This window comes from Caretta caretta, chromosome 1 (assembly GCF_965140235.1).
Source record: "Caretta caretta isolate rCarCar2 chromosome 1, rCarCar1.hap1, whole genome shotgun sequence".
In the NCBI taxonomy this organism is placed as follows: Eukaryota; Metazoa; Chordata; order Testudines; family Cheloniidae; genus Caretta; species Caretta caretta.
Genome location: NC_134206.1, coordinates 207,416,997 through 207,429,434, shown reverse-complemented (window position 1 = coordinate 207,429,434; position 12,438 = coordinate 207,416,997). Strand labels below are relative to the sequence as shown.

Here is a 12,438-nt window from a genome sequence, read left to right as displayed (position 1 = left end):
CAGCGAGGGATATGCTAGTTGTATTACAGCTTTCAATTTTGTTAGATAACCCTGTGGGAAAAGGTAGCTAACTTCCTATAGTGTTTCCTCCCAACTGTTTCTCCTCACTCTAGGAATTGAATTCTCTTTGGACTATGCTGGTATTTATGACCAGATCACAGCCACTGCTATGCATCGATCTTGTCACAGAGCAGTAGAAAACCCACTTGATCAGCTATCTAAGGATTACCCCAGTGAGAGGAGATGCTTGGGTGGTAAAAAAACTGCAGTAAGCCACATACACACATTTTACCCCCTGGTGTAGGGATATGGGAGGAGAACTGTTCCATTTGAGGGCCCTCAAGAATTCGCATAACGTAAGAGGCACTCTAACTTGTTCCTAAGGACTGGATCCAGCAGACCCAGTGTTTTGTTGGGTTCATAAGAGCCAATCCTTGAGGGTTGGACCTCACCATCTAACCTGTACTTTCCACGCATTATGTACTGCTGTTATTCCAGATGAATATGTAGCTAAGAAACAATTTTTTAAATAAATTACGAAAGGAGAGAAAAGTAATAATGCACACACTCCAAAGTGAAATGGAGCTATCAATGTAGTTTCCACTTTGTTACTAATAAACAAATTCAAAAATAAAACAATGCAAAACTTTAGAGCCTACAAGTCCACTCAGTTGTACTTCAGCCAATCACTCAGACAAACAAGTTTGGTTACAATTTGCAGGAAATAATGCTGCTTGCTTCTTGTTTACAGTGTCACCTGAAAGTGAGAACAGGCATTCGCATGGCACTGTTGTAGCCAGCATCGCAAGGTATTTACGTGCCAGATGCGCTAAAGATTTATATGTCCCTTCATGCTTCAACCACCATTCCAGAGGACATGCTAGATACAGAGAGGGAACTAGGTGATACTGCAGTGAAATGCTTTCCACTCAGAGTTGCACTGAATACAATATCCCCACACAGAGCTGTTGTGTACTGTTCTGTCTCTGCTGTCATCTTGCAGATGAGATATAAAACCAAAGTCCTCACTCACCACTTAGAGATATCAAAGATCTCTTGGCAATTTATTGACTACATGTGTTCAGAAAATATTCTGGCCTGACCAGCTTCAAAGTTATGTAATTACATCTTTCCCACCTAAAAATTTTCCTGTAGGTTCAGTTAGATACAGGATTGTTTGGTGCCACCTCCTGTAGATTGCTATGTAGTAGCAGTAGATCACTGTAAAATAGCTGAAACCCCTCAGGGAGCTGTCCGTTAGCGGTGAATGACAGGATTCCTTTGTACACTCTGTAAAGCACCTTTGGATCTTTGGGATGAGAAGGTACTACATAAATTAAGATAGGTTTCAGAGGAACAGCCGTGTTAGTCTGTATTCGCAAAAAGAAAAGGAGTACTTGTGGCACCTTAGAGACTAACCAATTTATTTGAGCATGAGCTTTCGTGTAGCTGAGAGCCCATAATGCAGGCCAAGTAATCCACCATTGATTGTATGGAGACTGTAGAGATGAAGTTGTTGCATGCAAACTAACTATAGAGTAAAGGTGGTGATTGTTTGAGTTGCATCTGATATCACAATGGTCTAGGACTCTTCGCATGGCCTTACACCCATGTTATGTACAGCTACAGTAATTCATAAAGTCAAAATAGCTGAAAACTTAAACATTGGATGGCAACAGACGGAAAAGCCATGTGATGCCTGACCTTTGTGATATTCTAAACAAAAACCCTCAACTTGCAGCTGTTTCCACTGCTTCACATTAACTCAACCACCATTCTGGGCTTCAGAGTGACACACAGAGTTACAATCCTGCAATCTTACATAAAGTAGTAAAATGAAATCTATTGCACAGGTGTGGCAGTTGGGACAATTCTCTAGATTGTTATTTATAAGTGTTAACATTTCACGTTTCATTTCATGACATTTCTCGCCTGCGTGCAGCTCCTATTCTCTATAGATAAACCTCTGCCCCCTACATATTATATTGCTGACTTCAGGAATGCATAATCTATTTGCGTCTATATTTCCTACAGGTACAGTTTCTTGCTTTCATCTTTGCAATTGCATATATTTGATGATAGTGCAGATTAGAGCCACCCTGGGAAGGAAACACATTTAATGGTTCTGGCAATCAGTCACCTGAAGTGTTTCTTATGCTCTTGTATACAATCCATTCTTTCCTATATGCCACATAAGTAGGGTGACCAGACAGGAAATGTGAAAAATCGGTACGGGGGTGGGGGGTAATAGGATCCTATGTAAGAAAAAGACCCAAAAATCAGGACTGTCCCTATCAAATCGGGACATCTGGTCACCCTACACATAAGAGGATACTCAAGGGGTTGACTTAACATACATCTACACTGCAAACTCAAAAACACACAAACCAACATGGCAGTGAGTCTCACAGCTGGGGTCAACTAACTTGGGCTCGTGGGGCTTGCTCTAGCAGACTAAAATTAACAGTGCAGACATGCCTCCTCAGGCTGAAGCATAGGTGCTGGAACTAGGAGTGCTGGGGGTGTGGCAGCATCCCAGGGCTTGAAGTGGTTTCCATTATATACAGGGTTTACAGTTTGGTTCAATGGCTCTGAGCACCCCCACTACACAAATTGTTCCAGCAACCCTGGGCTGAAGCCCGGGCTCTGAGAAGAAGTGTGTATGTGGGGGGGTGTCTCTAAGCCCAGTCTCCAACCCAAGCAGAAATGTCTGCAGTGCTAATTTTACCCCCAGGGCACTAGGCCTGTGAGCCCAAGTCAGTTGACCTAGGCTCCGTGACTTGCTGCCAAGGGTTTTTTTGTTTTTTTTTCTGTGCGTGGCACAGATATACCATCAAGAATCTGAACATCATATTTAATCTAGATTCCCTGAAAACAAAATTCTGGCAAGGTCAGCTTGGCTTTTCATGCTTCTGAGTCAGATGAACTTTTACTAGAATTCAGTTTCTGTGTTGGAATCTTTGGGATTTGATCTTAAAAACTATTAAAAAATTAAGAATTTCTTTCTGCTCTGCAGGTATACTAAAGGTAAAGGCACTTTTATTTATATGAAAAGACTTTGCTCTAATGTCCTAAATTTTCCTCTCTCCTCATTGCTGTGTTGCACAGTTTGGCTGCCACCCTTCCACCTCAAAGGTGGCTGCATTTCACTGATAGGTGAAGTGATTCCTCTGTATGTATCATTTGTAAAGGCTGTTTGGGGATGAAAGGCACTCTGTAGTGACACGGTACACTTATAGCATGCCCATGACAGAAACCCATGTGTTGTCCTCTAGTAAGTGAGTGGATAAATGGGTGACTTTCTGATGGAAGTTGAATGAAATGTTCCACAATTTCCTCAGTTAAATTTCTGCATCTGCTTTGTATGATGCAATTAGGTGTTTCCCCTTCATATACTTTAATATTTCATTCATAAACACATAAGAGCCTGAACACTGGATACATGTTGTTGCATTTGACAGGCTAATTGACCCATTTTTATTAATTGGCTGTGAGTTGTGCATAAAAGATCACCTCTCACATAAGCAGCTTTTAATGAATCCAGACATTAATCTTCCTAAGTAGCTACTCAGTTCTAGCTTCCTCCAAGGCATTAGTTCACACAGCCTCCACTCTGGAGTCATCATCCAGCAACTAAGTCCCCTAAGACCAACTCATTTGCTGAACTGTGGCAGGATCCTACCTCACAAGATAATCCATGAAAAATGGAGATGCCAGTATTTGGCCCAGTTGTTCCTTTACCTCACACAAGACAGCTAAATTAAATTCACCTCAGATTGCCCTTGAAAGATTTTAGGCTCCTGGGAACATAAGGTAACAAGAGGCAGTCAGGGCCTTTTAATTCTAACTTTCCATTACTACACTGATACCCCTGTTAATGTAAAACACGTTTACAATCCCTTAGTGTCTTGGTGCAGTAAGACCATTTTACTTTTACTAGTTTTCATTGACCTCTGTCAACATCCAGCATAAAAATGCAATGCCTGCTCAGTCATAACACTGCATTACATATGGATGCATACATAGAAAACATTAGAGGCAGAATGATCTTGGGGCTATTTCTAGCTCAGACACAGATTTGCTATGTAACCTTTGGTCAGTAGCTTCATCACTTTGGGGTTCAGTTTTCCCCATCTGTATAATGGGGATAGGACCTCTTACTTTACTGGGGAGACATTTTATTCCTTAATGGGCCAAAGTGTGTAGCTCACAATGCGGCCCATTTTTAGGTTTGTGGAGATGCACTGACCAAGAGACACTATGCCCCCTCCAATTCCATGGAAGACATGAGGAATGAACACACCCTTTGGATGATGAAGCTTGCTCCACCCTGTTTCTGGCCTACATAGAGAAGCAGGGCCATGACTCTGCCTTCTTCCCTGTCCTCATCACTGGACACCTGTAGAGAATCAAAGAGGGAGTAGTTCCTCTGCTCCTTCAAGTGCAAGGGCTGCTATTGTGCCTAACCCTTGCTAAGAAGGGTAGGCAGGTGGCAGAAAATACACCTAGCTCCCTCCTTCTCAGTAATCTAGGGTTCTTAGTGCTTTGAGATCCTCTGAAGGAAGAGGCCACAAAGAATTACTATAACAGGAACAGCCGTGTTAGTCTGTATTCACAAAAAGAAAAGGAGTACTTGTGGCACCTTAGAGACTAACCAATTTATTTGAGCATAAGTGAGCTGTAGCTCACGAAAGCTTACGCTCAAATAAATTGGTTAGTCTCTAAGGTGCCACAAGTACTCCTTTTCTTATAACAGGAACGTTTATGACAGAAGTGGAGTCAACATTTTCAAATGCAGGTACCTGAGTTTAGGTGTATAAATAAGAGGCCTGTTTCCCTCCACCCCCATTCAATGGAACTTCGATACAGTATCTGAGATTAACAGAGTGGTCAGCCTAGCTCTTTTCACACTGCAACAAATCCAGACATAAGCCCTAACAGCAAGGTCAAAATAAAGTAGTAAGGTAAAACAAAAGTTCCAGCTCGTACAGCAATCTATTTAAGACTAGCCATGGGACCTAATTCTCCACTTCACTGAAGTCAATGGGGTTACTCCTCAATTAGAATGGTTTAAATGAGAAGAGAATCAAGGCCCAGATATACATAAAAGTGACTCACAGAGAATATGCTCATATTTCTTGTCTAGACAATGCTCAAAATTGTTCAAGTTACTACATTCTCTATACTCACTCCATGAATATGCAAGCTTTGGCCAATTAGCAAAAAGATAATAATGTACCCACTTCATCTTAACAACCAACAATGTAATATTATTTAGAAATACTCAAAACTTAAAGGTTTCAGAGTAGCAGCCTTGTTAGTCTGTATCCGCAAAAAGAAAAGGAGTACTTGTGGCACCTTAGAGACTAACCAATTTATTTGAGCATAAGCTTTCGTGAGCTACAGCTCACTTCATCGGATTCCAGATTCCAATAGTATACATGGTTTAAAAGCAAGCATGTGAAAGGATTAATTTGCCCTGGCATTTGCAGCTCTTCTGGATGTACTCCCAAAGCCTTTGCAAAAGGTTTCTAGGGAGGGCAGCCTTATTGCGTCCTCCATGGTAGGACACTTTACCACTCCAGGCCAGTAACATGTACTCGGGAATCATTGTACAACAAAGCATTGCAGTGTATGTTTGCTGGCGTTCAAACAACATCCGTTCTTTATCTCTCTGTGTTATCCTCAGGAGAGTGAGATATCATTCATGGTCACCTGGTTGAAATAGGGTGCTTTTCTTCAGGGGACACTCAGAGGTGCCCGTTCCTGCTGGGCTGTTTGCCTGTGGCTGAACAGAAATGTTCCCCACTGTTAGCCACGGGGAGGAGGGAGGGTTGAGGGGGTAGCCACGCGGTGGGGGGAGGCAAAATGCGACCTTGTAACGAAAGCACATGTGCTATGTATGTGTAACCCTTCTGCCCGTCAGAGTTGGCAGCAACAAGGGCCGGGTTCAATATCTAGGGGATCCATTCCAATAACACAATGCAAACCGGCTCGAGCCCCCACCCAGTGACCTGGGACAAATATATACCACCCCTGCTGGGCGCCTCCAAGAGGCAATACTTCCCCTCTCGCAAGCACATAGTCTGAGTGTAGCAAAAAGCCTTTTAATAACAGAGAGAAACAATGTGGCATTATGTTGGGGAAACACCACCAACAGGATTCATAACACAACCCATGAGCAAAAAAACCCACCCCAAGCAAATTGGGGCATGCCCTTTCCCTTTTGTTCTTGAGTCCAGCAACCCCAAATCACCCAAAGTCCCAAAAGTCCAATGACCCAAAAGTCTCTGTCCCTGGTCAGGGCAGCCCCAGAGTTCAAAAGTTTATCTGCAGAGTTTTACTTCCCAACCTGGGTGGAGATGGGGGCAGGGGTAAAAGGCACCTTACATGATCTGAAGCTGACCGCCCCACAGCTCCATAGGCCTTCGCTCTGCTCCACCAGCCGCGCCACGAACTGCTTTGCTCAGCTCCGCTCCGCTCCGCGGCCCACAAGCAGCTCCCGCCGTCCCACGAACTGCTCCGCTCCGTGTCCCACCAGCAGCTCCCGCCGTCCCAGGAACTGCTCCACCAGCCTGTCCACAAGGCACTCCAGCCATCCTGCAAACTTCTCCACAATATATCTTCAGGCTCCCCCACTACTTAACACAACGCTCAGTGATTTCAGCTCTTAGTCATTTCAGCTCTTTGGTAAATTCAGCTTGTAGTAGAGGAGCCTCAGTGCTGGTGCACCATTAGCCCAAAGTGAGCTCAGCAGCATGTAACTAGACTTCTAATGAAATCAAAATTAGCTCTGATATTCCACAGTGGAGAGAGGAGGAAGTGCAACTAACATGTAAGGCCCTCACCAAGGGGCCCATGCCACCAAGTATTAATACTTGTCCCCAGCCTCTCTCAATTCACAGAGTTTTGGAACCCATGACCCTTGCCTAGCGAGTGCTACTTAGTTGATGGTGAGTCCCTCCATCATAACAAAAGGCCAAGTACAGTTCCAAGCACAGTTCCCATAATCAGGGTAATAACAATTTATTCTTCCTGCCCCAATAACAGAGACACTGGGGATCCCACAGCAGCCAAAGTGACCATTTGGGCAGCTATGGCCTCATTCTAGGCAGGGTGGGTGTGCCTATGCAAATGAGATTGGCCCCTGAAGTTCTTTTCCACAACTTGCCACACCTCACCACCAGATGTCAGGGTGGAGCTCACCCTGACACTGCTTACATATGTAATATTAACTGCAAGGTTTACCCTGAAAGAGTGTAGCCACTGTTTTATAAAATGTGTCTTTTTAAATACCGCTGTCCCTTTTTTTTTCTCCACCAGCTGCATGTGTTTCAATGATCACAAGATCTTCTCCTTCCCAGAGGCTAGTGAAGATTAGAAAGAAAAAAACCGCACTCGTGCTGAAATGTTCTCTGAGCTCATGCTGTCCTCCCACACTGACAGAGCACAGATGAATGCGTGGAGGCAAATAATGTCAGAGTTCAGAAAAGCACAGAATGACCGGGAGGAGAGGTGGTGGGCTGAAGAGAGTAAGTGGCGGGCTGAAGACAGGGCTGAAGCTCAAATGTGGCGGCAGCTTGATGAGAGGAGGCAGGATTCAATGCTGAGGCTGCTGGAGGATCAAACCAGTATGCTCCAGTGTATGGTTGAGCTGCAGCAAAAGGCAGCTGGAGCACAGACTGCCACTACAGCCCCTGTGTAACCAACTGCCCTCCTCCCCAAGTTCCATAGCCTCCACCCCAGACACCCAAGAACACGGTGGGGGGGCCTCCAGCCAACCAGCCACTCCACCACAGAGGATTGCCCAAAAAACAGAAGGCTGGCATTCAATAAATTTTAAAGTTGTAAACTTTTAAAGTGCTGTGTGGCATTTTCCTTCCCTCCTCCACCACCCCTCCTAGGCTACCTTGGTAGTCATCCCCCTATTTGTGTGATGAATGAATAAAGAATGCATGAATGTGAAGCAACAATGACTTTATTGCCTCTGCAAGTGGTGATCGAAGGGAGGAGGGGAGGGCGGTTAGCTTACAGGGAAGTAGAGTGAACCAAGGGGTGGGGGGTTTCATCAAGGAGAAACAAACAGAACTTTCACACTGTAGCCTGGCCAGTCATTAAATTGGTTTTCAAAGCTTCTCTGATGCGTACCGCGCCCTCCTGTGCTCTTCTAACCACCCTGGTGTCTGGCTGCGCGTAATCAGCAGCCAGGCGATTTGCCTCAACCTCCCACCCCGCCATAAACGTCTGCCCCTTACTCTCACAGATATTGTGGAGCGCACAGCAAGCAGTAATAACAGTGGGAATATTGGTTTCACTGAGGTCTAAGCGAGTCAGTAAACTGCGCCAGCGCGCCTTTAAACGTCCAAATGGACATTCTACCACCATTCTTCACTTGCTCAGCCTGCAGTTGAACAGCTCCTGACTACTGTCCAGGCTGCCTGTGTATGGCTTCATGAGCCATGGCATTAAGGGGTAGGCTGGATCCCCAAGGATAACTATAGGCATTTCAACATCCCGAACAGTTATTTTGGTCTCAGAATAAAGTCCCTTCCTGCAGCTTTTGAAACAGACCAGAGTTCCCGAAGATGCGAGCGTCATGTACCTTTCCCGGCCATCCCACGTTGATGTTGGTGAAATGTCCCTTGTGATCCACCAGTGCTTGCAGCACTATTGAAAAGTACCCCTTGCGGTTTATGTACTCGCCGGCTTGGTGCTCCGGTGCCAAGATAGGGATATGGGTTCCGTCTATGGCCCCACCACAGTTAGGGAATCCCATTGCAGCAAAGCCATCCACTATGACCTGCACATTTCCCAGGGACACTACCCTTGATATCAGCAGATCTTTGATTGCGTGGGCTACTTGCATCACAGCAGCCCCCACAGTAGATTTGCCCACTCCAAATTGATTCCCAACTGACCGGTAGCTGTCTGGCGTTGCAAGCTTCCACAGGGCTATCGCCACTCACTTCTCAACTGTGAGGGCTGTTCTCATCTTGGTATTCATGCGCTTCAGGGCAGGGGAAAGCAAGTCACAAAGTTCCATGAAACTGCCCTTACGCATGCAAAAGTTTCGCAGCCACTGGGAATCGTCCCAGACCCGCAACACTATGCGGTCCCACCAGTCTGTGCTTGTTTCCCGAGCCCAGAATCAGCGTTCCACAGCATGAACCTGCCCCATTAGCACCATGATGCATGTATTGGCAGGGCCCATGCTTTCAGAGAAATCTGTGTCCATGTCCTGATCACTCACGTGACTGCGCTGACGTCGCCTCCTCGCCCGGTATCGCTCTGCCAGGTTCTGGTGCTGCATATACTGCTGGATAATGCGTCTGGTGTTTAATGTGCTCCTAATTGCCCAAGTGAGCTGAGCGGCCTCCATGCTTGCCTTGGTATGGCGTCCGCACAGAAAAAAGGCGCGGAATGATTGTCTGCCGTTGCTCTGACGGAGGGAGGGGCGACTGACGACATGGCTTACAGGGTTGGCTTACAGGGAATTAAAATCAACAAAGGGGGTGGCTTTACATCAATGAGTATTTCAGGCAGGGTTCCAATAAGAAATGGTGCACCTAAGTAATTGTTCTTATTGGAACAAGCAGGTTGGTCTGGCCTCTGATTGATACATGGCTAGATTTACCTCGCTGCACCTTCTCTGTGAGTGACTGCAGTGTAACCTAGAGGAATGAGTCCCCTAGACGGGGAGGGGGGAAGCAAATGAGTACAAAACAAATCTGGTCTATTTCTTGTTTTGATCAACTCCATCTATCTTTTACATCTTTGGCTGGCAGCAGACGGTGCAGAAGGACTGCAAGCCATCCACATCTCATGGCTGCTCGGCAGAAGATGGTACAGTAGGACTGCTAGCAATCCGTATTGCCTGCCTGCTCACCATAAGATGGTTCAATAGGACTGACTGCAGGACTAAAGAGAATGACCTGGTCAACTCACTCCAAATTTAGTCCCTGCACCCATGTCTGCCCAGGCGCTCCTGGCTGATGTGGCCAGGAGCACCTCGGACATGACGAGGATGGCTACCAGTCATACTGTACCATCTGTTGCCACAAGGCAATGGGTTGCTGCTGCTGTGTAGCAATGCAGTACCACGTCTGCCAGCACCCAGGAGACATATGGGGACAGTGAGCTGAGTGGGCTCCATGCTTGCCGTGGTATGGCGTCTGCACAGGTAACTCAGGAAAAAAGGCGCAAAACGATTGTCTGCCCTTGCTTTCACGGAGGGAGGGAGGGAAGGGGGGCCTGACGATATGTACCCAGAACCACCCGCGACAATGTTTTAACCCCATTAGGCATTGGGATCTCAACCCAGAATTCCAATGGGCAGCGGAGACTGCGGGAACTGTGGGATAGCCACCCACAGTGCAACACTCCGGAAGTCGACGCTTGCCTCGGTACTGTGGAAGCACTCCGCCGAGTTAATGCACTTAATGCACTTAGAGCATTTTCTGTGGGGACACACACACTCGAATATATAAAACGGATTTCTAAAAAAACGACTTCTATAAATTCGACCTAATTTCATAGTGTAGACATACCCTTAGTCTATAAGGTGCCACAAGTCCTCCTTTTCTTTTCATCAAAACTTAAAGAAATCCATAATGCTGAAGAACAGTACCTTAGAAATGGAATTTCTATATTCTTATCCTTTGAATGGGCATAGCGTAGGCTGTAAAAGTGCAAACTTCCCACATACAGACCTCTACCAGCCTGGGTCTTTCTTCTGAGATTACAAAAATAATTATGTAAGTTATAAAAGTAATTTTTGTGATTTGTGTTTTTCATGACTAGGAATTAGACCAAAACCACTAATTCATTTAATATAGGTAGGTCACCTACAACCTTCAGGGTCTGTTGATCTGAGCTCTTGTGTATCCAATATAAATAGTGAAATCAAGCAGCCATAACCCTTTCAAAATGAATACTTTTCTATATAGATACACACTCACACCCTTAAAATAGTTTGTATTGCAGGACTCCTGTGTGACATTCCAGAGTACAATCCAGACAAATGAGTAGCTGTGTCGCCCCTGCCCTGTAACAACGCCTTGCTGCTGTAGCCTCTAACCTGGACTGCTCACAAACACTCTCCAGCATGTACTTCACTCCCAACTCTGTCTGCAACCTTGGCTCCCACTAGTCTTAAAGATTATGACAGGGAGACCCCAACACACTCCTAGTCCCAGATTTCCCCCCAGAAATGTATGTCCTGTACTGCCCAGCAGAGATAGACTGAGTCCATTGTTCTTTTAATGGAATAATCTTACTCCTGAGGGCATTCTGCACAAAAAAGAAAAAATTCTGTGCATAATATTTTAAAACTCTTCAAAATTCTGCACATTTTATTTGTCAATGTGGAGACTCCAGGATGGCAGTGGGAAGCACAGGCCACTGGCTGCACAGAGGTGGGAGATCACTGTGCAGCTCCCACCCAAGACATGGACTTAGCGGTGAAACTGCACCCAACCCTGACACAGCGCAAGGATCGGGCCTGCCCCAGAAACACCCCAGGGTCCTGCCCCTCCATGCCAGGTGCACCAGGCATGGGCAGGCAGGCTCAACCAGAGAGGATCCAAGTATGGAGGGGCTTAGTTGGGGGGGGAATCCAGGTGTGGGGTGAGAGGGTTCTGTGTGGGGCAATCTGGATATGGGCGGATCAGTGAGGGATCGGGATGTGGGGGGGATCTGGATGCACAGGGACTTGTGGGGTTCTGGGTGCAACGGTAATGGGACTCTGCAGGGGGGTCCAGTGAAGGTGGTTGGGGAGCGGGGGCGGGGTTAGAGTTGGGGGGTCTGGGTGCAGGGTATTCAGTGTGGGGGTCTAGATGCTGGAGGAGAGAGGCTCAGTGGGGTGGGGATTTAGGTGTGGTTGGCTGTTGATTGGTAGGGTGAGGATCTGGGTGCGGGTGACTCATCAGGATAGTGCAGGTGCAGTGGGAGTGGTGCTCGTTGTGGGGGATTTTGGGTGCAGGAGGGGGGTGAAACTCAGTGGAAGGGTCTGGTCATGAGGGCATCTAGATGCCTGGGGGTTGGGCAGATGGGCGAGCAGCTCCCTGTACAGTGATCCCTTCCTCTGCAGCTGAGTAGTGATGGGTGCAGGAAGCATGGTGGGGGAGGGGGAGTTTGCAGAGCTTCCTAGAGCTGATGGAGAAATCTGGGGGTGAGTCTGACATGGCCCTGGATGCCATGCAGGGGAAGAGGAAGTCCCGTCCTCCCCAGGCCAGGTAAGACTAACAGCTGAGCCTGCTGCAGGGTAGGAGGCACCAGCTGGGTCTTCCCCAGTCCCACCACATGCCCCACAGTGATTTACCTCTCTGCTAGCTGCCTTGGGCACTCAAAATATACTTCTGGGGAGGGTCGCATAATCATGCTTGTGGCTTCTTTTTGTTTCCCTGTCAGAAAGTCATTTTTCTGCAGAGAAGTAAATAA

At 46.5% G+C, this 12,438-nt stretch overlaps 1 long non-coding RNA gene across 1 annotated transcript in view; it reads left to right on the top strand.

The window, feature by feature from the left end:
- Nucleotides 1-7,860, top strand: part of LOC125621865 (uncharacterized) — a 32,459-nt gene extending 24,599 nt beyond the window's left edge. The window contains exon 3 of the long non-coding RNA XR_007352612.2: nt 7,324-7,860. This is a non-coding gene — a long non-coding RNA (uncharacterized LOC125621865). The remainder of the gene's footprint in view (nt 1-7,323) is intronic.
- Nucleotides 7,861-12,438: the final 4,578 nt, after the last annotated feature.